Source organism: Sus scrofa, chromosome 8 (genome assembly GCF_000003025.6).
Source record: "Sus scrofa isolate TJ Tabasco breed Duroc chromosome 8, Sscrofa11.1, whole genome shotgun sequence".
Lineage (NCBI taxonomy): Eukaryota > Metazoa > Chordata > Mammalia > Artiodactyla > Suidae > Sus > Sus scrofa.
The window spans coordinates 134,866,453-134,886,546 of NC_010450.4; the positions used below are offsets into that span (position 1 = coordinate 134,866,453).

General features: G+C 45.8%; 2 long non-coding RNA genes across 3 annotated transcripts in view; both read right to left on the minus strand.

Moving 5' to 3' along the window:
• Positions 1-10,612, minus strand: part of LOC106507812 — a 44,442-nt gene extending 33,830 nt beyond the window's left edge. For both annotated transcript variants that reach the window (XR_001304085.2, XR_002346882.1), the window contains exon 1: positions 10,474-10,612. This is a non-coding gene — a long non-coding RNA (uncharacterized LOC106507812). The remainder of the gene's footprint in view (positions 1-10,473) is intronic.
• Positions 10,711-20,094, minus strand: part of LOC106507813 — a 34,208-nt gene continuing 24,824 nt past the window's right edge. Inside the window, exons 2-4 of the long non-coding RNA XR_002346883.1 lie at positions 18,161-18,298; positions 11,924-11,998; positions 10,711-11,061 (exon numbers count right to left, since the gene is read on the minus strand). This is a non-coding gene — a long non-coding RNA (uncharacterized LOC106507813). The remainder of the gene's footprint in view (positions 11,062-11,923; positions 11,999-18,160; positions 18,299-20,094) is intronic.

The following is a 20,094-nucleotide window of genomic DNA, read 5'->3' on the forward strand; positions in this document are numbered from 1 at the left end:
AAGGGGGAGATTAACAACTGTTCAAGATAAAACCTCGTTAAAACCACTGCAATGAAATTGTCTCCTTGCCTTAATTAGAAAGAGTTGAGAAGAAATTGAAAAGGGAGTATTTTTCACTCTGCCTGATTCAATGTTACATAAAGTGGGGTTCATGAGCCACCGAAATGCTCCCTCCTATACCGTTAGCCCCACGCACCACTTGGTAAGGGACATGAAGGGACTGCCATTAACTGTTGAGAAGGGTTACCAGTGCTACTAACCTGTCCACTTAGAAGGGTTACCAGTGCTACTAACCTGTCCACTTAGAGGGGTTACCAGTGCTACTAACCTGTCCACTTAGAAGGGTTACCAGTGCTACTAACCTGTCCACTTAGAGGGGTTACCAGTGCTACTAACCTGTCCACTTAGAGGGGTTACCAGTGCTACTAACCTGTCCATTGAGAAGGGTTACCAGTGCTACTAACCTGTCCATTGAGAAGGGTTACCAGTGCTACTAACCTGTCCACTTAGAGGGGTTACCAGTGCTACTAACCTGTCCACTTAGAGGGGTTACCAGTGCTACTAACCTGTCCACTTAGAGGGGTTACCAGTGCTACTAACCTGTCCACTTAGAGGGGTTACCAGTACTACTAACCTGTCCATTGAGAAGGGTTACCAGTGCTACTAATCTGTCCACTTAGAAGGGTTACCAGTGCTACTAACCTGTCCATTTAGAAAGCCAAGTAAAAGACCTTGACGATGGGACAGAGGAACGAGAAGTTTCGACAGATGTCAGGAAGAAGCCCAAGATGTGAAAAGCCACCACACAGACACGGGTCCAAGGGAAAATACCCATTTGAGTGAGGAGGTGGGTACGGAACTGGCAACGGGTGAGCAAATAAATGCCCTGGGCATTTGGGAAAGAGATGTGCCAGGGTGTGTCCATGGAAAAAGGACACAAAGAGTAATCGGGAGGAATTCAAAGCAAGTCTTGCCAGTTTAGCAATGTCAGCATCATACTAGAATTCCCACTGAAAGAGGCACCTGCTTATCAGTGACTCTGGTCTGATCATTCCTCTTCCGCTGAATCAAGGACGTGAGGGTTCTATGACAACACAAAAGAGCGGGAGAGTCAGCCTCTGTATCCAAAGCTTCCACATTCACAGATTCAGCCCACCACAGATCAAAAACATTCTGGAAAAAAAAAATTCCAGGAAGTTCCAAAAGGCAAAACTTGACCTTGCTGTACACTGGCAACTATTTGCATGGCATTCACATTGTACTAGATATTACAAGTAATCTAGAGATGATTTAAAGTCTACAGAATGACGGGCACAGGTTACATGCAAATACCCTGACTTTTTACATATGGGACTTGAGCATCCATGGATTTCGGTATCTGAGGGAGGGTCCTGGAATGAAGCCCCTTCAGATACCAAGGAACAACTGCATATGCTTAAGGACCATAGTTTTGTTTTGTTTTTGTTTTTGTTTTTTTGTTTTGTTTTGTTTTGCATTTTAGGACGTACTCACAGCCGTACTTTGATTTGACTCCCAGGCTAGGGGTCAAATCAGAGCAGCAGAGGCCAGCCACAGCACAGCCACAGCCACAACAATGCAGGATCCTACACCACAGCTCACAGCAGGGCCAGGTCCTTAACCCACTGAGCAAGGCCAGGGGTTGAACCTGCAACCTCATGGTTCCTAGTCGGATTTGTTTCCGTTGCATCACAACGGGAACTCCATGGACCATGGATTATTATACTAAGGATTTGAGGGGAAATGAGTGCTCCACTCAGATACATAATCACTGTTAGTTCAGCGCTCTTTTGGTCTGACTCTTGTAAGACCTATATGTTTCAAGCCTCTCATGCTCTCCTCTGGAAAACAAGAAAAACAATTAGCCAGAATGGTTTTATAATAAACCCTCTTCTACTTTAGCCATCTCTTTTCTAAACAAAAAACCTCACCGTCTTCACCCGAGACAGGGCTACTGCGAGAACCAACCACTCGAGATGAAAGGCTGGGTGTTCCGAGTCAGCGTGACCTGTTACAAGCCGGGATTCTTAACCAAATTTTGTCAGATTGGAGAATTTAACCTTTTACCACCATTGTTTTTTCTCACTTATTATTTATTCCATTCATCATTTGTGCTTCTTTCCTTGAAGTGAATTTTTCATCTCTTTTAACATACAGTGACCAAAATTGGCAATTATATTCCAAATAATGGTTGATCAATGCCAAGGGTCTCCTCACCCTTTTCATGCCATACTTCTGCTAATATATCTCTCTCTTGTGTTTCCGTTGTTCAATAAGAGCATTACAAATTGCTGACTCATATTCAATTTATGGTCCACAATACTTCAGCCAATTCTTTCAGTATCCTTGGATGCAAAGCACCAAGACCTGCACTTTTAGATACCGCTCGGTTTATGGAAATCACCCTCCTCCAAGCCTTTTGCACTTTCCATTCTCCTCAAGCATGCAGTACCTTTTTTCTAGAAACCCACTCACTCCATCAGGCGGAACTTTTTAAAAAAGGCATCGAATGCCCTGGGGCCCTTTGATGTCACCACTGAGTCTCTTGCTTTCCTATCTAATTAAAGGACAACATTCTCGTCCTTCTTTTCTTGCTCCGGATAGAGTATTTTTTTTTTTTTTAAATAATGTTCTATTTCAACTTCGGAAGCTGCATCTCATTTCCTGCTTTAGTAGCTCTGACCTTACCTCCATGAACATTTTTACAGGTATCTGTCCTTGAAGGTTCAGCTTCCTCCAAAAGTTTTTCTATTTAAGAAGCTTATGTAATTTTTTGATAAATCAGTTAGATTTTATCTTCCCAACTTTTTTAGACATATCTGTAAGCCTGTTCTCCTTGCCCTTGACAAAGTTCTGACAAAGTAGTTCACAAAAATCTAATCTGCTGTTTAAGGAATTAGTTGAAAAAAGAGATGTAAGGAAGGAACCCAAGTGAACAGAAAATTCCTTAAGTAAACATATATTGTTGCTGGGATTTTTTTCGACACTCTAGAAGACACGGTCACTTATTTATTTATTTATTTATTTATTTATTTATTTATTTATTTATTTATTTATTTATTTGCTGTCTTTTTAGGGCCGCATCCATGGCATATGGAGCTTCCCAGGCTGGGGGCTGCATCCAAGCTACAGCCACTGGCCTACACCACAGCCACCACAACGCCTGATCCGAGCCGCTTCTGCAACCTTCACCACAGGTCACGGCAACGCCGGATCCCTAACCCACTGAGCGGGGCCGGGGACCGAACCCGCATCCCCATGGGTTCCTAACCGGCTGAGCCACAACGGGCACTCCATGGTCACTTCATTTTAACTATTTCCTTCCTTTAAATCTTCAGTACATCCCTTTTCTAAAATATCCCAAGAAAGATACTCCACACTACTTCCACTCACCCATCCAACATTTGTGCTGGACACTCTTTTCCCCGCTCTCCGACCAAATGTCTGTCCTCGCCCCCGAGCAGGAGCACGGCGGCGCCTGTGGAGTCCAGAGTCCGGCGGAAAGAACCACTACCCTGACGCCGTTCTCAGCATTGCTGCCACCTGTCGGTCTCCAGCGCTAACCCTCCTCGTGCCCGGGAAGGGGAAGGTCAGCCCGGGTGAAAGTTATTCCTGCCCTTCAGGAAACCACCAGGACCGGTCAGAACTGGCCAAAGCCAAGACGGCGGAAGACCTGCCCGCCCGTGGACCTCGACGCTCCTTATGAGCACATTATAATATATTAGCATGTAAGTGACACGCCCACCAGCGCCAGGCGCCCGCGGCTACCATGGCAACAACCAGCCGTGCCCATACTGGAACTGTGAAGGAATATAGCCTCAGTTCCAAGCAACCCATACCCCTGTTCTCAGACAAATCGTGACTATTCCTCCCTCTCTTTACTCAATTCCCTCCCTTTTACCTGGAGACGCCTACCCCTGCGGTGTCTAAGCCGAAATGGGGGTGAGAAATCGATTTGCGAGCTAAGTACCCGCTTCTCCGTTCTCTGGCCGTTGAATAAAGCTTGTGGTGTTTCAGTCTCAGCATTGGTTTCATTATTGGCTGTGCAGATTCAAACAAAAATGTGCCTTCCCCACCAAGGCAGCGGGGGCTTCTGCCAGGCTAGGGTCCACATGGAAGTTCATTCAACCAATTTAGTAACAATATTATTCCTCATTCTACTGGATAATATTCTGTGACCCAATCTCAACACTCACTGCATACATTAGTCCAAAGCACCCAGCTAACTGCGGTAGCCCCAGTTGTGGGCCTGCAGCCATCCTTACCCCACCCATGGCCTATTCTCCAAGCAGTAGCAGAGGCATCTTTTAAAATGTAAATTACATCATGCTGATCCTTTGCTCTTAGTTTTCTATTGGCTTCCCTTCACACCCAAAATAAAATCCAAACTCCTCATTGTGGGACTTCAAGGCTTCTCCAAGGAAATAAAACTCAATGGCCTCTGGCCAAGATAAGAATTGCCAGACCCTTATCATCCTTCCTGTCTCACTGTCACTGCTGCAGTGTTCCAAGACCTCCCCTGCCCAGCAACTTGGCCTCCTCCTTCCTGCCCCCTACTGGGAAAGGTATATGGCCCACTCCTCATCTCCTCTCCTTGATCAACCAGGCTTACTCCTTCCTGCGACCCCCCCCCCCCCGAAAAGGTATGTAGCCCACTGCTTCCCTGCCCTGTAGGGGCAGCATATGCCCCCAACCAACCAGCAAGTGTATCAGAAGACCCTATTCTTCCCCAACCAATCAGCAGGTCCACGGGTGTATGGCAAGACCACTCCTCACACTCCTTTGTCTTTGGGCTATAAAAACGGACAGGACCACTGGCCCAGAGTCGGCTCTCCCTGCTGATCAGGAAGTCGGCCACTGTGTTAGCAGTCTCCTGCCTCAATAAACTTGTCTTTTCTACACCTTGTTTTAAATCCAGAAAATCTTTTTCCACCCGTGAGCAGAGACCACAGCACTCATCCTGGCCAAGAAGGCCTGCCCTGACCACCTTCTTCCTGGTCATTTGGGTACCGGGGCCTTCGCACCTCCCTGGAACACTCTTTCCCGTCACACTGTTATCTCCTTCAACAGCCTTCATCTTGACCTGCTATATCATTCTTCATTCCAGCGACCGTGCAGCATGGGTGGTATAATGGTGAGCATAGCTGCCTTCCAAAACCACAGCTTAGCACCTTATCTACTACTCAAGTGTACACGGCTTAATATGTCTCCTTACTGGAACGTAAGTTCTGCGAAGGCAGGAAAGGTATTCGTTTTGTTCTTTGTTGGATTTCTATCAGTGGAAACACTATGTGGCAGCCATAGAGCAAGTACTCAAAAATAATTTTGGAATGGTTAAGGATGAAATAATTTCTGATCTTTTCACCAAGAAATTTATCACATTCCCCCCCCCACACACACAAATTAAACACCGTGATGAGAACAGATTGCTTAGAATTCATGCCTCTGCTCTTATCAGAAGTCTCATGCAAAGGAAAAGTATTCGACCTTGTAATGATAATGCAGCTTGAAAATGCCAATTGTGGAACTCTTCTGAGTCATTCTTTGCAAAATAATTTGCAGTTTATCTACAGAGGAAATTTTCTCTTTACCCAATGCTCTTTGCAAAGGTCCAAAAGGCCAGCGCTGATCAGAGTACTGGGCAGTTGGGGGTAAAAGTCCTGAGCACATAGTCATTCTGGGTTGATCTATGAAATCTAGGGAAGCATGAAAAGTATGCAATGTACTGAAAAGAAGGCTACAGTCAGGATGCTACTGGAAGAATTGTGTTCTTTCTCTGGTGTCCACAACTATACCTCCCAGAGAATGAAAAATCCAAAGTATAATCACAAGGTAAATTTCATTTACCATTGCGTCTATTCTGGAATAAAAGCCAAAGGGAGAAAAAAAGTCAGTTATATATGGACAGTTTTCATAATCATTCTTGTTAAAAAAAAAAAAAAATGCTGAACTGTTGAACTGTGAAATCAAAAATACTTCACCAAAGCAGAAAATCTCTATAACAATTTGAAACCAAGATGTGGTCTCTTTAGCCATCTTTTGTTCCCGTATTCTATCATTCAGTTAAGAAACTGTCAACAAATACTTGTTGCACATTTGCTATGTCCATGGTCCCAGGTAAGGAGCATCAATGGCAGTGAAAAGTGAATGACAAGGGAGGTTGAAAGATGTGGCACCTGACCTCATAGAGACTGCAAGCCATAGATAAAAATTTGTGGTTGCCAAGGGGGAGGGGAGAGCCGTGGGATGGACAGGTAGTTTAGGGTTGGTAGATGCAAACTATTACATTTAGGATGGAGAAGCAATGAGGTCCTACAGTACAGCGCAGAGAACCATAACTCATCTCTTGGGATAGAACATGATGGAAGACAGTATGAGAAAAAGAATGTGTATATATGTATGACTGGGTCACTATGCTGTACAGCAGAAATGGACCCAACACTGTAAATTCAACTATTACATATATATATTTTTTTTCTTTTTAGGGCTGTACCCGCAGCATATGGAGGTTCCCAGCCTAGGGGGTCTAACAGAGCTATAGCTGCTGGTCTACATCACAGCCACAGCAACGTGGGATCCAAGCCGAGTCTGCGGCCTATACCACAGCTCAGGACAACACTGTATCCTTAACCCACTGAGCGAGCGAGGCTAGGGATCGAACCCGCAACCTTATGGTTCCTAGTCGGATTGGTTTCCGCTGCGCCATAACGGGAATTCCTATAATTTTTTTTAAAGGAAAATAAAATTTTTAAATTTTAAAAAATAGCGATTACAAGCGATTGTGTTCATCGATCGGGCTCCAAGCACTACTTCCCTATGGAGCACTTGTTAAAAACAGACTTGATTATTATCCACGCGTCCAGGAGTGACCAAAGGGTCTGGAGAGAAATAATTTGGGCACTTCAGCCACTGGAGAAGAGATGGTTTTCCAAGTGTATTACAAAATAAACTGCTCCATTAAATTCATCATTAATAAATATGCTTGTCTGTGTGAGAATTGGCGTTGTTATTTATTTCTTAATGAGATTTTAATGGGTATGGGTTTTTAAAGTAGTTTTAAAGGAGGAGGACCGCTTTTTCCCATGATATTTAAATTGCCTTCTCTCTAAATAGCTCTGGTATTTGCAAAGTGCCGGACCCCAGATAACGCAGGTTTGGTCTTACAGTTGACTGTGATTGGTCCTGGAATCCAGCTTAGAGTTGACGTGATTGGTCCTGGAATCCAGCTTAGAGTTGACGTGATTGGTCCTGGAATCCAGCTTAGAGTTGACTGTGATTGGTCATGGAATCCAGCTAAGGTGACGGTGTGGTTTATGCTTCCACTCACGCGCCATTCTTTCCAAACACAGGCAAAAGCGGGCTTAACGGAGGAGAGAAAACTGCAGCCTTGCCAGGTTGCCTCTTGGAAACCACTGCGGTAGAAACAGCAGATGGCCTTACGCTGCATTCCCTCCAACCTCTGGCTACCACCCGGCCTTCCTGCCCTGCAGAAGCTGGAAGGATGAAAACTCCATCCCTGACTCATTTGAAGACGCATTTGGGGAAGACCTGAATTCAAGCCTGTGTCCAGACGCTCCTGCTGTGGTGCAACAGGATCAGCAGCGTCTTGGGAGCCCTGGGACATGGGTTCAATGCCTGACCCCGCACAGTAGGCTAGGATCCTGGTGGTTTACTTTGGGGCTGCGGCTTGGATCCGATCCCTGACCTGGGATCTCCGTATGCCTCAGGATGGCAAAAACAAACAAACAAACAAACAAACCTGTGTCAGGGAGGGAGATACTCATTTGGCTGGTGGCGAGTTAGCAGAAGATCATGGTCCCAGAGCCAACGATGATGGACCCAACTTCCTGACCCCTGGATTCTGACCCAGCTGGTGTGTTTCTGAACCCACAGAGGGGGCTGTGGTGCCCTGACCCAAGACTCGCAGCTAAGGCAACGGGATCCCAGAACCAGTAATGACCTAGTAGCCTCCCGAGTCCCCAGCTTCCCCATGGTGCCGAAGCCACAGTTCCTTTGCCAGGCCAGCTGGGGTTGTCCTTTCGGTAGTAGGTTCCCAGAGGGCCAGCTGGTGCCTGCCCCTCCCATCCTTTCCATGATTTCATAAGCACGCATTCCCTGCGTTAAACTTCCTTCTGCTTAAAATAACTAAAACGGTTTCTCCATATCCAGCCAAGCTCTGCCTGCTAGAGCCCCTCATGGTAACTCCACCCAGGAATAACTCAGTTAAAAGCACATTGCTGTATGTCAGAAATTGACGCAACATTGTAAATCAATGATACTTTAATAATTTAAAAAGTAATAAAATCAATAAATAGACATGTTTTTTAAAAAACCATAACCTCGGAGTCCCTGCTGTGGCAGGTGGAAGTCTGACTGTAGAAGCTTGGGTCACTGCAGAGGCATGAGTTCGGTCCCTGCCCAGGGCGCTGGGTTAAAGGATCCCCCAAAAAGCACAGAACCTCGCTTTCCCCATCTGTCCATGGAAAACGTTCTCTGGGTCCTACCTAAGCACTACTTTGTGTGGCATTGAAGGATTTTTTTTTTTCTTTTACACTACTTTAACGACTCTAAAAAAAGAACATAAAATCCCTTTTATGTCTCCTTGCCCTCTCTCCTCCTCCACTTTTAGTCAGCCTCCATTTCCTGGGTCAGGGGAAGCTCCTTGAAGTAGATCTGCTAATGCAAAGGTCATAAAAACAAGACGTGCCTTGAGAACATTGGAAGGGGGCTGGGCGGAGCAGGCTGGAAGGCAGAAACGCCATTGTTACTTCGGTACAAAGTACTTTGTTTAAAAACTTGGCCCCTCAGAAACGTGAAAATCTAGGATCCCCTACTTGGTTGTAAAGGGGAGCACTAGGGAGAAGGCAGTCAAGGCTTCCAAAGCTGCAAGGGTGAGGCAGTTCTTCCCAGTTTTTAAATCAAACACCACCTTCCAGCATGTAAAGCAAAATCGTTAATAACAATAGCAATAATAATAATTGCCCCCACCTGCTGAGCATGTATGCCACGCAACAGTCTATGCTAGATCTAGAGAACACACCTGTGGTTGTCAAGAGGTGGCGGGGAGAGAGATGGACTGGGAGTTGGGGGTTAGTAGATGCAAACTATAGCCAGTCTCCTGGGATAAAGCATAAAGCAAAAGAATATTTTTTTAAAAAGAATATATATGTGTATAACTGAGTCACTTTGCTGTACAATAGAAATTAGCACAACCTTGTAAATCAGCCATACTTTAATACAATGCAAAATCAGAAAAAAAAAAAAGACTCTTTGCTAAATCAAAGATTATTTCCAAACCCCTGAGACATCATGTCCTTTCTATAGATGAAAAACTGAGGCATAGAGAGAGTAAGGAAATTGTCCGGGGTTTTAACTCTGTTTAACACTAAAAACAATAATACTTCCAGTACATTCATTCCATCCATCATTGAATACATCTTTTTTGAACACCTCAAATGGACCACGCTTCCCAGGGGGCCACGCCCTTCATGGGCCACACCCAGGAGATGCAGCTGCAGACAAGGCAGACAAAGCTTACTCACTTCTTTCAACAGAAGACGGCCGGTCGTGCTACAGCCATCGCTCAGGAAACCGCATGTGACCAGCTCTCAAAGCACCAGGGACCATTGCTTTTGAACCTCACTTTGGTTCTGACCCTTCCACAGCTGCTCCTCCTGCCTGAGTTTGCAACCCAGCACTGATACTTATTTAAACTCTCTGGGCCCCATCTTTCTCATCCTTAAAGTGAGCATAATAAAATGGCCTACCTGGAACTCCCTGTTGGCTCAGTGGGTTAAGATTTCGGCATTGTCACTACTGTGGCTCAGGTTGCTGCTATGGCTCAGGTTCGGTCTCTGGCCCTGGAACTTCCACATACCACAGGTGCAGCCAAAAAACAATAATAAAAACAGCCCAAACAGCCTACCTTATGGGGTTATCACAAGGATTAAATAGAAGATAGGAACCAGAGCACCTAGAGGAGTGCTGGCACGTCGCAGCATTCAAGCTGTGCCCGTCGTAGCTGTTACCACTGCTGTCATCATTTCCGTGGCACCACGTAACACTAGACTTACACGGAGGACTTACCCTTTACCAGGGTATGGGAATCTCAGCATATGCTCGTCTCAGACTTTGAAGGCCACAGAAAGAGACTGGAGCGCATCCATTTTCATCTGACTTGGTTTAAAGCTTAGTTTAGAGACGCGGTTAGTCCCTGCTCCCCAGATCCCAGGGTTGCCACAGCTTGCTTTGATAGTTCCACACTGACCTCTATCCCCCAAACCAGAAGGACGTCAGTACATTCCACTGGCCCCTCAAAAATTAAGTCCCTTGCTACCTAAATCTCAGCTTTAGGACTGAAGCGTTTATGCCTCCAACTCCAACAACCTTCAGCTCTCAGCCTGTGGGAATCACCCTTAAACTAGCTGAATGCAACCACCTCAACCAAAGCCTTACCTCTTCCCGGAGTCAACGTGCATTCAATGACTGCTTGGTGCAGGGACATGAAAATCCAGCCTCCAAGAGTTCCCACCGTGGCTCAGCAGCAACAAAGCAGACTAGTATGCACGAGGATGAGCAATCCCTGGTCTCGCTCAACAGGTTAACGATCCAGTGCTGCTGTGAGCTGTGGTGTAGGTCGCAGGTAAGGCTCAGGTCCCGTGTTGTTGTGGCTGTGGTGCTGGTTGGCAGGTGCAGCTCCAATTCAACCCCTAGTCTGGGAACTTCCATATGCCACGGGTGTGGCCCTAAAAAAACAAAACAACACAACACACCATCTCAGCAGCTGAATTCAACCACGTGAGGGTGAATTTGGCACCTTTACGAACTGGCCTGTGTACAGTTTCCAGCAGCCAGTAAGGAGGACATGACATAAATTTGCTTCGCTGCCCAGAGCAGGCACTTCAAAGTGTCTCTCTTCTCCTTGAGCGCAAACCTGGCCTTCGTTGTACCTGCTTCCAGCTCGCGCCTCGGCCAGAGCACCTGAGGAGGATTAATCCTTGGCCCCAGGCTGACCTTCCCCGGTGCAGAAAGTCAGCAGAACTGCTGAGAGAAGAGCCAAACACATGGGCTGTAGGTTGTGCAGAGAGAGTTGTCCCCACTGTGGGTCACACGTGTGCCCTGCGCTGCCGGCTACCCCGGATCTCCCTCCTGCTCTCCATCTCGGTCCTCAGCCTTGGAGGGAGGATAAACTCTACCCCAGAGGAGCCCCAGGAAGAGACTTATTTGTTCTGTTGAAACCTTGGATCCACTGGTTTTTAGCACAGGTCAAGCTTTAATCCAAAGGAACGTATCAAACGGATGTGTTGCGCTTTCAGTCTGGGTATCAGCTGGAAGACGGTTCTCATAATTACAGACCCTTTCGGTAAAAGGGTGACTTTAGTTCAGGAAGAAGAAAAGATGGTATAAGCTGATAAGGGAAGCCTCTATCAAGTGTAATTTCATCAAGACAAGTGCCCGAGACGGCTGCCCTCCTGTTAATTAACGACCACGCTCACAGGTGCCATGTACTGGCCACTAACAAGGTACCAGCAAGTGACCTGAATCTCTTGCCTTATCTTGTTTCATCCTAGTGACTAGACTGGCAGGATAGTGCCCTGTTCACAAATACGGGGGACGATTTCGGGGGATTAAGGCGATGGCCCCAAGCTACACCTCCGGGAAGCCACGGGAAAAGGGGTTCTCATACAGAACCACCTTGGCCACTTTTCACGCCTTCAGGACAAAACCCACTCAGCCCTGCCTTCTCCTCCCTCTGTTGGTAAGTACAGCCTGCGCCAGGCCGTCATCCGGGAGCTCACCCGCACACGACCTGGCCGAACCCCCTCCTGTCTGAAGCCCCTCGCCGCCACCCCCCCAACCCCAGCTTGGTTGGACGCCTATCTGATCAAGCTCACAGCTCGCTTACCTCAAGTTCAAGGCTGCTTCAACCTGGACGCAGCTCTTAGAGGTTCCAGGCCTTTTCCTCAGGCTGCTGCTCCGCCTGATATTGGAGACAAACACATAAAAGGTTTCAATGTGATTCCATTTTCAAGGTTTTCAAGAAAGCTCAATAAAGCTTCCAATCGTGTCCAAGTCTCATCTTGAGTTGAGGACAACCTCTTTCAAGGACTTCGCTGGCATACCTTGTATCTTCTCAGCTACTCAGTGACCATCCAGTTCTTTGCATGGCATTTCTGAACTCTAGGGATTTTATTACTTATTTATTTATTTTATTTTTGCTTTTTTTTTTAGGGGCTGCACCTGTGGCATATGGAAGTTTCCGGGCTAGGGGTTGAATCAGAGCTGCAGCTGCCAGCCTATACCACAGCCACAGCAATGCCAGATCCAAGCTTCACCTGCAACCTGTGCCACAGCCTGTGGCAAGGCCAGGGATTAAACCGCACCCTCACAGACACTAGTCAGGTTCTTAACCTGCTGAGCCACAATGGGAACTCCCTCAGTCCGAGGGACTGCGGAGGAAGGAACAGAATTATCATACATCCTCATTTGGACTGTTCCAAAACCCATCAAGTGGAATCTAACGTAACTGTAGACACATAATTTGCTACAAGATAACCTTAAAAAGAAAAGACGTCAGCCCCAAAGATCTTTCTTTTTCTCTTTTAAAGAAGTGATTATAATGATGGCACCGTAACTATTGAAGACACAATACTTGAGACTCGCAGTTGAGGGTGAAATTATGCAGGGTGTAGCTGAGGGGGCGATGATGGCAGAAAGAAGACCCTCAGCCGGTCCCACCGTCACAGAGAACACCAATGGGATGTGAGCGAAATGGCCCCTGTGTGGTTTTAGCAGCATGCTGTGCACATGGTTTAAAAAAATCAATTTTTCTTAAGAGCCAAAGGGTTAAGGAGAGGTCGCAGGCACAATTGGAGAGCCTAAAAGCCAGATATTATTTTTGAGAGACTATAATAGCCTGGTGATCAGTTCAAGAAAATCACAGTCATTCAAGATGATGTCTTACATGGACTGGCTTCTCTGTAAAATGAATTTACCTTTTCATTATTATTTACTGAGTGAGCCAGTATTTCATTTGTATGGATTTTATCCAGCAAGGAGGGGGGAGAAAACACAGAAAATCTAATAAAAAGATGAAGCTGCTGTACGATATTTTGAGTCTGTATCCTGCCTTTTGAGGTCACGTTTCTGTCTTTTTTATGAGGTTCGTTTTAGAAAATGAAAAAAATGTGTACATACGAAGGTATGCATTTCACGTATTACAATTGACAGCAAACTCCACCTGACAAGCTTAGAGACATACTTATCAGGAATGACAGCAACAAAATAGCGGCAAAAATAAAATCAAACGTCACGAGAGTTTATCATTTGAGTAATAATGTAGAATCTTGTCTGTCTGGCATAGGCATGTCAGTTCTACCATCTCGGAATGGGTGGTAGGAATACAATACAGTTAGATTTGGCACCTGGCACCATTGTTCAGATCAAGTTAAACCTCTAGAAGGTACGTTCATTAGCAAGTCCTCTTCTCTTGAAAAGGATCTTCAGTAAACCCCCAACCTTTCCATTTGTCATCATCCACCATTACTTCCTGGATGAGAGAGAGCATCACAATTAAACATCTTGTTTAATTGTGCACCGGGCTGCCATGCAGGTCGGAGTTCACTAAGAAGTCTTCGAAAATCAAAATCTCTCATGCAGCGATGGTCTATCCTGTGCACCCCTAGAGGCTACAGTGTCACTACAAGGGGTCCAGGACTCTATTTTGGACTTTCCCAATTAATAGATACCAAAACTGTAGTGACTAGAAACAACCCCAGTGTCCATCTATTCCTCCATAAGCAAAATGCTTATGGATAAAATGCTAAAAAAAAATAATAATAAATAAAATGCTTGTCCATACAAGCAAAATGTGGTATATACATACAATAGAATATTATTGTCTTTTTTTTTTTTTTTGGCTACGCATGCAGCATGTGGAAATGCCCTGGCCAGGGATCAAATCCATACCACAGCAGCAACCTGAGCCAAAGCAGTCACAACTCAGAATGCTTAAGCCACTGCACCACCAGGGAACTCTTATTCACTCCTAAAAAGGGAGAAAATGATGACACATGCTACAACATGCATGCAACCTGAAGACATTACGCTAAGCAAAATAAATCATTCCCCCACACACAAATACCGTAAGACCCCACTTAGAAGAGGTGCTTAAGAGCAGTGAAATTCATGGAGACAGAGTAGGTGGTGATTCCCAGGGGCAGGGGGATGGACGAATGAGAATCGTTTAAGGGGTACAGAGTTTGAATTTTCCAAGATGAAAAAAGTTCTAGAGATGGATTATGGTGACGGGGTGCCCAACATTATGAGTGTATTTATATATTTATTTTGCTTTTTAGGGCCCCACCTGTGGCACATGGAAGTTCCCAGGCTAGGGGTTGAATCAGAGCTGCAGCTGTGAGCCTGCACCGCAGTCAGAGCAACAGCATATTCAAGCCACGTCTGTGACCTACACCACGGCTCACAGCAATGTCAGATCCTTAAGCCACTGAGCTGGGCCACGGATTGAACCTCAGTCCTCGTGGGTCCTAGTCGGGTTTGCTACTACTGAGCCACCACGGGAATTCCTATGGGTGTGTGTAATACCCTGATCTCTACACTTAAAAATGGTTACCATGAGGAGGCCCACTGTGGCTCAGCAGAAACGAATCTGAGCAACATCCACGAGAACACAGGTTTGGTTCCCGGACTCGCTCAGTGGGTTAAGGATCTGGCATTGCCGTGAGCTGTGGTGTAGGTTGCAGATGTGGCTGGGATCCGGTGTTGCTGTGGCTGTGGTGTAGGCCGGCATCTGCAGCTCCGACTGGACTCCTAGCCTGGGAACCTCCACATGCTGCAAGTGCGGCCCTAAAGAACATATAAATAAATAATGGTTACCATGAAAAAAATTAATTAAAACAATTTTTTAAACGGTGAAGTTGGTAAATTATATGTTGTGTGTATTTTACTGCAATCTGAAAATTGGAAGAATGTATATTTGGCTCTCATCATGCAAGGGTTCAACTCCTTAACGCAACAACAGAGTCCTCATCCTGAAAAAAGGTCAGAACTATTTCTAGTGGGGAAAGCATGCGTGGGAAACACAGAAGCTGGGTTTTAGCCTGTCTCAGACACTAGCCAGCTTTTGGAGCCTGCGTTGGTCATTGTATTCTCTATGCCTCAGTCTCTGTGTGGGACAGCTGAGGAGGGTGGACGGCAGTTTAAAGACATCCTTCAAAGGAAAGCTCTATGACTTATCCAGCCTCCTGCTCCACTGCCAGTAACCATGACCCCAGGGATCAAATCAGCCACGTCGTGTCTCGAGTAAATACCAATTCCGCCTGGAATGATGGTTAGAAACCCCAGATTCGCTGATTAGTGCTATTCATTCCGGTCCCATCGCCAGCTGTCGACACTTGACCACATCGTGGCTGCCTAACGCTTCAGCTCCTTTGCCGAGGTCACCTGCCAAACAACATTGCTTCAGCATCCAAACACCTGAAGTGGAATTCTTCCCTTTTACCCAATGAACTGTCTGGGTGTCTGTACCACCCAGATCCAGAGCCACGAAGGCAGCCAGAGCTACCTTGTGGGTCCATCAGGAGAGAGTCAAGAGTCACTCCATCCTCACAGGCTCACCGAGTAGAGAGAAAAGCAGGGCTGTGGGAAGCTGGGGTGGACAGGCGGGACGGGTGTGGGCTTGCTTCCACGTCGGCTCTGATAAAACCTTGACGTTCATACACCCCTGCTATGTTTCCCTGTTTGAAAACTGAAGTGACATCCCAAATCTTAGCTCAAGCTGAAAATCAAATTTCAAGTTAAAAATCAACAATAAAATCTGCAGTCATTCTGAACAACAGTGATCTCTGAAGCAACATAACACCTGTCCCTATTAAAGATAAGTTTCAGACATTCAAGACTAAAAAGGTATTTGAAACCGCAGCTCTGTGGCCTATCTAGACGGATATAAAATAACATTATTGTTTGTATGAAATAATGTTAAGGAGGAGAAATAGAATATAGAATGATATTTTTAAGAAAAAGCAATTGATTGATGATTCTAACTATGCAAAATGCTTATATGTACGTAAATAGAGATTATTTTGAACAATAAAAATGGATTAGTGTTTATTCCTTTTTGGTAAGAGTGTTTACGTGTGGAAGGAAATTAGAATGGAAGAAAGAAAAGTGTGGAAAGATTCAGTACAACGTAAATGGAGCCAGTTTTAAACATGTGACCCTGTGATACTAACCCATCAAAAGCTCCCTAAAAACCTCTGGCACCTTTAGGGTCAGATGCCTGTAATTCAGGGGCCATCTCACTCTCTAAATGCAGTGGGTGCCAACCCTGTCACCCCCTCCACCACCCCCTCCACCACCACCACCTTTATTTCTGTTACTCTTTCCTCTGCCTGGATCAGAAGCTGCAGGTGGTTGAGAGTCAGAAACGCAGGAGCCCCCCAGCTACTGGGGCAGGCGGTGTTCTCTGCCAGAGCTGCAGGGACACGGGGCCGGTCAGCAGAGAAGGGGCTCTGCCGGGGGGTTAATGCCGACCTTCTCGGGAGCAACGTGCTCTCTTTAGCTTCTACACGTCTAATCACTAGGGATTTGTCCAGCTACACGAATTTTTCACACTTGTCAGCTAAATCGCGCTCCAAATGCACAATGCAGCACTTAGAAACATTATGTGAATTTATTAAATTCTCTGGAGGACTTTGGGTCCATAAAGCAGTACATTGAGGCCATAATATTTTCATCAGCAACACAAGCAGTCGGGCTCCCATATTGCCCGCGGCGTGTGAAGAGAGACGGTTCTTCACTTCACTTGAGCCGGCAGGCTGAGCACCCACAACAAACGCGCAGGCTCTGGGACGGCCCAGCATAAGCGGACATCTCATGGGTCGCTTGTAGAATGCCAGGCTTCCGGGGCACCGGCTACCGGAAAACATGGGAAAACCAGAAGCGCCCTCTGTCCACCCTGGGTTTCCCTGCGAAGGCTTTCAGAACTAGCCCCGCAGATCATCTGCCCACTGCCTTGACCACGCCCTGGTCTAGAGACAATGCCATCAGCATGGGGCCCACTGGCAGCAAACCGAGAGGAGACGCGGGGCCGATGGTGACGCCGTTTAACACGGAACATCCTTAAACACTGTCTCCACCATGTGACGGACCACCTGCGCCCCTTCCAAGGAGCAGAGGCACCATCCGAACATTTACTCGGATGCCTCATGTGCCAGGAATTGCTATAGATCCTTTTCCCAATGTGATCCTATTTCAAGCATTGCAACAACCTTGTGAGCTAGGAATGATAATTCCTGTGTTTAAGGGAGGAGAAAACCAAGGCTTACAGTAGTTAGGTAAATTGCTCCCTGAGTTCCCGCTGTGGTGCAGTGGGTTAAGGATCTGGTGTTGCCACAGCTGTGGTATAGGCAGGAGTTGTGGCTCAGATTCCATCCCTGACCCTGGAACTTCCATATGCTGTGGGTGCAACCGAAAAATAAAAATACGTGTTTTTCATAAATAAATAAATTGTTCCCAATCATTGGTACACGGTTAAGTTGGAATCAAAATCAGGGCTGTGTGTTTTCAAGGATGTTCTTGTTCTGTGACCCATTTCAAAATAATTGATGCTCATTTCTTCTAAAAGCTTTGACTCTTTAAAAAAAGGGGGGAGGGTGGATCATTGTGTGTCACTCAATGTGGCTCAGTGGCTTATGAACCTGACTAGTATCCACGAGGATGTGGGTTCTATCCCTGGCCTCACTCAGTGGGTTAAAGATCCAGCATTGCCATGAGCTGTGGTGTAGACCTCAGACGTGGCTCAGATCTGGTGTTGCTGTGGCTGTGGTGTAGGCCAGCGGCTACAGCTCTGATTCAGTCCCTAGCCTGGGAACCTCCATACGCCACAGGTGCAGCCTTAAAAAGCCAAAAAAAAAAAAAAAAAAAGAATCCCTTTGTGGTACAGCAGGTTAAGGATCAGCGTTGTCACTGCAGTGGCTTGGGTAACTGCTCTGGCGCAGATTCAGTCCCTGGCCCAGGAACTTCCACATGCGGAGGGCACTGCCAAAAAATAAGTAAATAAAAGCTTTGATGCTTGCAAAAAATAATTGGGCATCTTTCTGCTGCTGCATGGGGCAACTTTTACCTGCTTGAATCCTTCTGGATGACGAGGAGAGGGCAAACCTGGGGGCAATCTTGTTACGCTCTTGGTATCACTTTCGAGGCTTCTCCTGGAAGAGGACTTGGACCATTTCACCGTGTCTTTGAAACTTGTACGGGCATCCTGGAAAAGGATACGAGTATAACATTCAGGTATGACGAGTGATCATTTTTTGATGTATTGCTAGATTTTAATAAACATCTAAAATGCCCAGAGTTCTTCCCTATTTGAAGCTTAGTAGCACAAGAGACATAATAATTAGAGAGTGAGCAGTTCTTACTCGTCAGTAGCCTTGGACTAGACAAGGTTTCTGTTTGAGAGAAGCAGGGACCTTATTACAGAAAGGACCTGGATTTAGGGAGTACTGAAGGCTTTCCATGCACCAGGCCTTTGAACCCAGAGCCTCAGAGCTGTTGGAGGAGAAGCAGGGTCTCCATAAAGCCTGAAAACAGCTGGGCTGAAGGCTAACCTGGGAGGAAGGGCTCAGTCTTATTAATCTGTGGATTCCCAGTGCTTGGCAGACTGCCTGGTATGTAGTAGACCCCCGATAAGTGTTTATTAAATTCAATTGAGATATTAAGATAGCTCAGCAGTTTGTCAAGTTATACGTATCAGAGCATTTGAAATTACTGTACGAGTTGTTTTTAAATGTCATAATTTGCCAGCATAAGTGTATTCCATGTGCTGTAATTCACAAAGCTAAGTCCATCACATCCCAGTTCATCTCAAAGCTGTATATTTAAGCAACTCTTGACCCTACAGGCAAAAACTATCCATTAAATCTGAATTTTTCCTGGCACACGTGCCTGTCCAGAACAGTCTTTCAGAACTGGAATTGTCCAGGTCACACAAGAGCATATAATGGACTTGGAAGCAACCATCTTGTTCCAAGGTCCAAAGACTAGTTTTTGTCCATTTCTTCTTCCCCCACGCTGTTGGCTATAATTGAATGAATTGCAGAGTGTATTTTCCTCTGAATTTTTTGCTGATGGAGACGGGTGGCTGGCTTTTCTCCCCTTATTGCTTGTCTGATACTAAAATCCCATCAATCGTTCAGAAACTAATCTAATTCATTTTGAGATTAATATTGTGAACTCAAATACAGTCCAAACCCAAGCTTCCCCGACTGCTTCGTGAAACAGTACCACCTACTGGCAGCATGGTCATATTACACCCCCACATTCTCAGCCCTGGAAAAACTCTTCGTTTGGGAAACTTTGACAAGTAACTTCATAAACAGAACCAATGAGAAAGACTTCACAGTTTTTTTTTTTTTCTCTCCTTTTTAGGGCCACACCCACAGCGTATGGAAGTTCCCAGGCTAGGGGTCTAATCAGAGCTACAGCTGCCAGCCTACACCACAGCCACAGCAAGTTGGGATCCAAGCTGCATCTGTGACCTACACCACAGCTCATGGCAACGCCAGATCCTTAACCCACTGATCGAGGCCAGGGATTGAACCCGCAACCTCATGGTTCCTAGTCGGATCCGTTTCCGCTATGCCACTACAGGAACTCCTGCTTTCATCTTTTTAGACAAACCATTGGCAAGTATCTATAACTCTGAAATTAACCCCAGTAATACCGCTGTTTGAGGTTCCACTACCCCCCATTCTCTGTACCAAAGAGATTCTCTTAATTCCAGTGGTTTTTATTTTCCATGAGCACCACTTGTAAAATATCTACAATTCTGAAAAATGCTACAAGTCATCATGCAATTGCAACCCCTTAGTGCTGTAATTATTTTTCATGTCTTTACATTCAGAGAATTCAGGGACATATTCCTAGGACCTAAAAATGATACTTGACCAATATTAGGGGTTCAAATAACTGTTTATTTGAATAAATGGATGGATGTCTCTAAAATGTCTACCTTAGTTTCTCATATGATTTTTTTTTTTTTTTGGTGGGGTGGGTTTT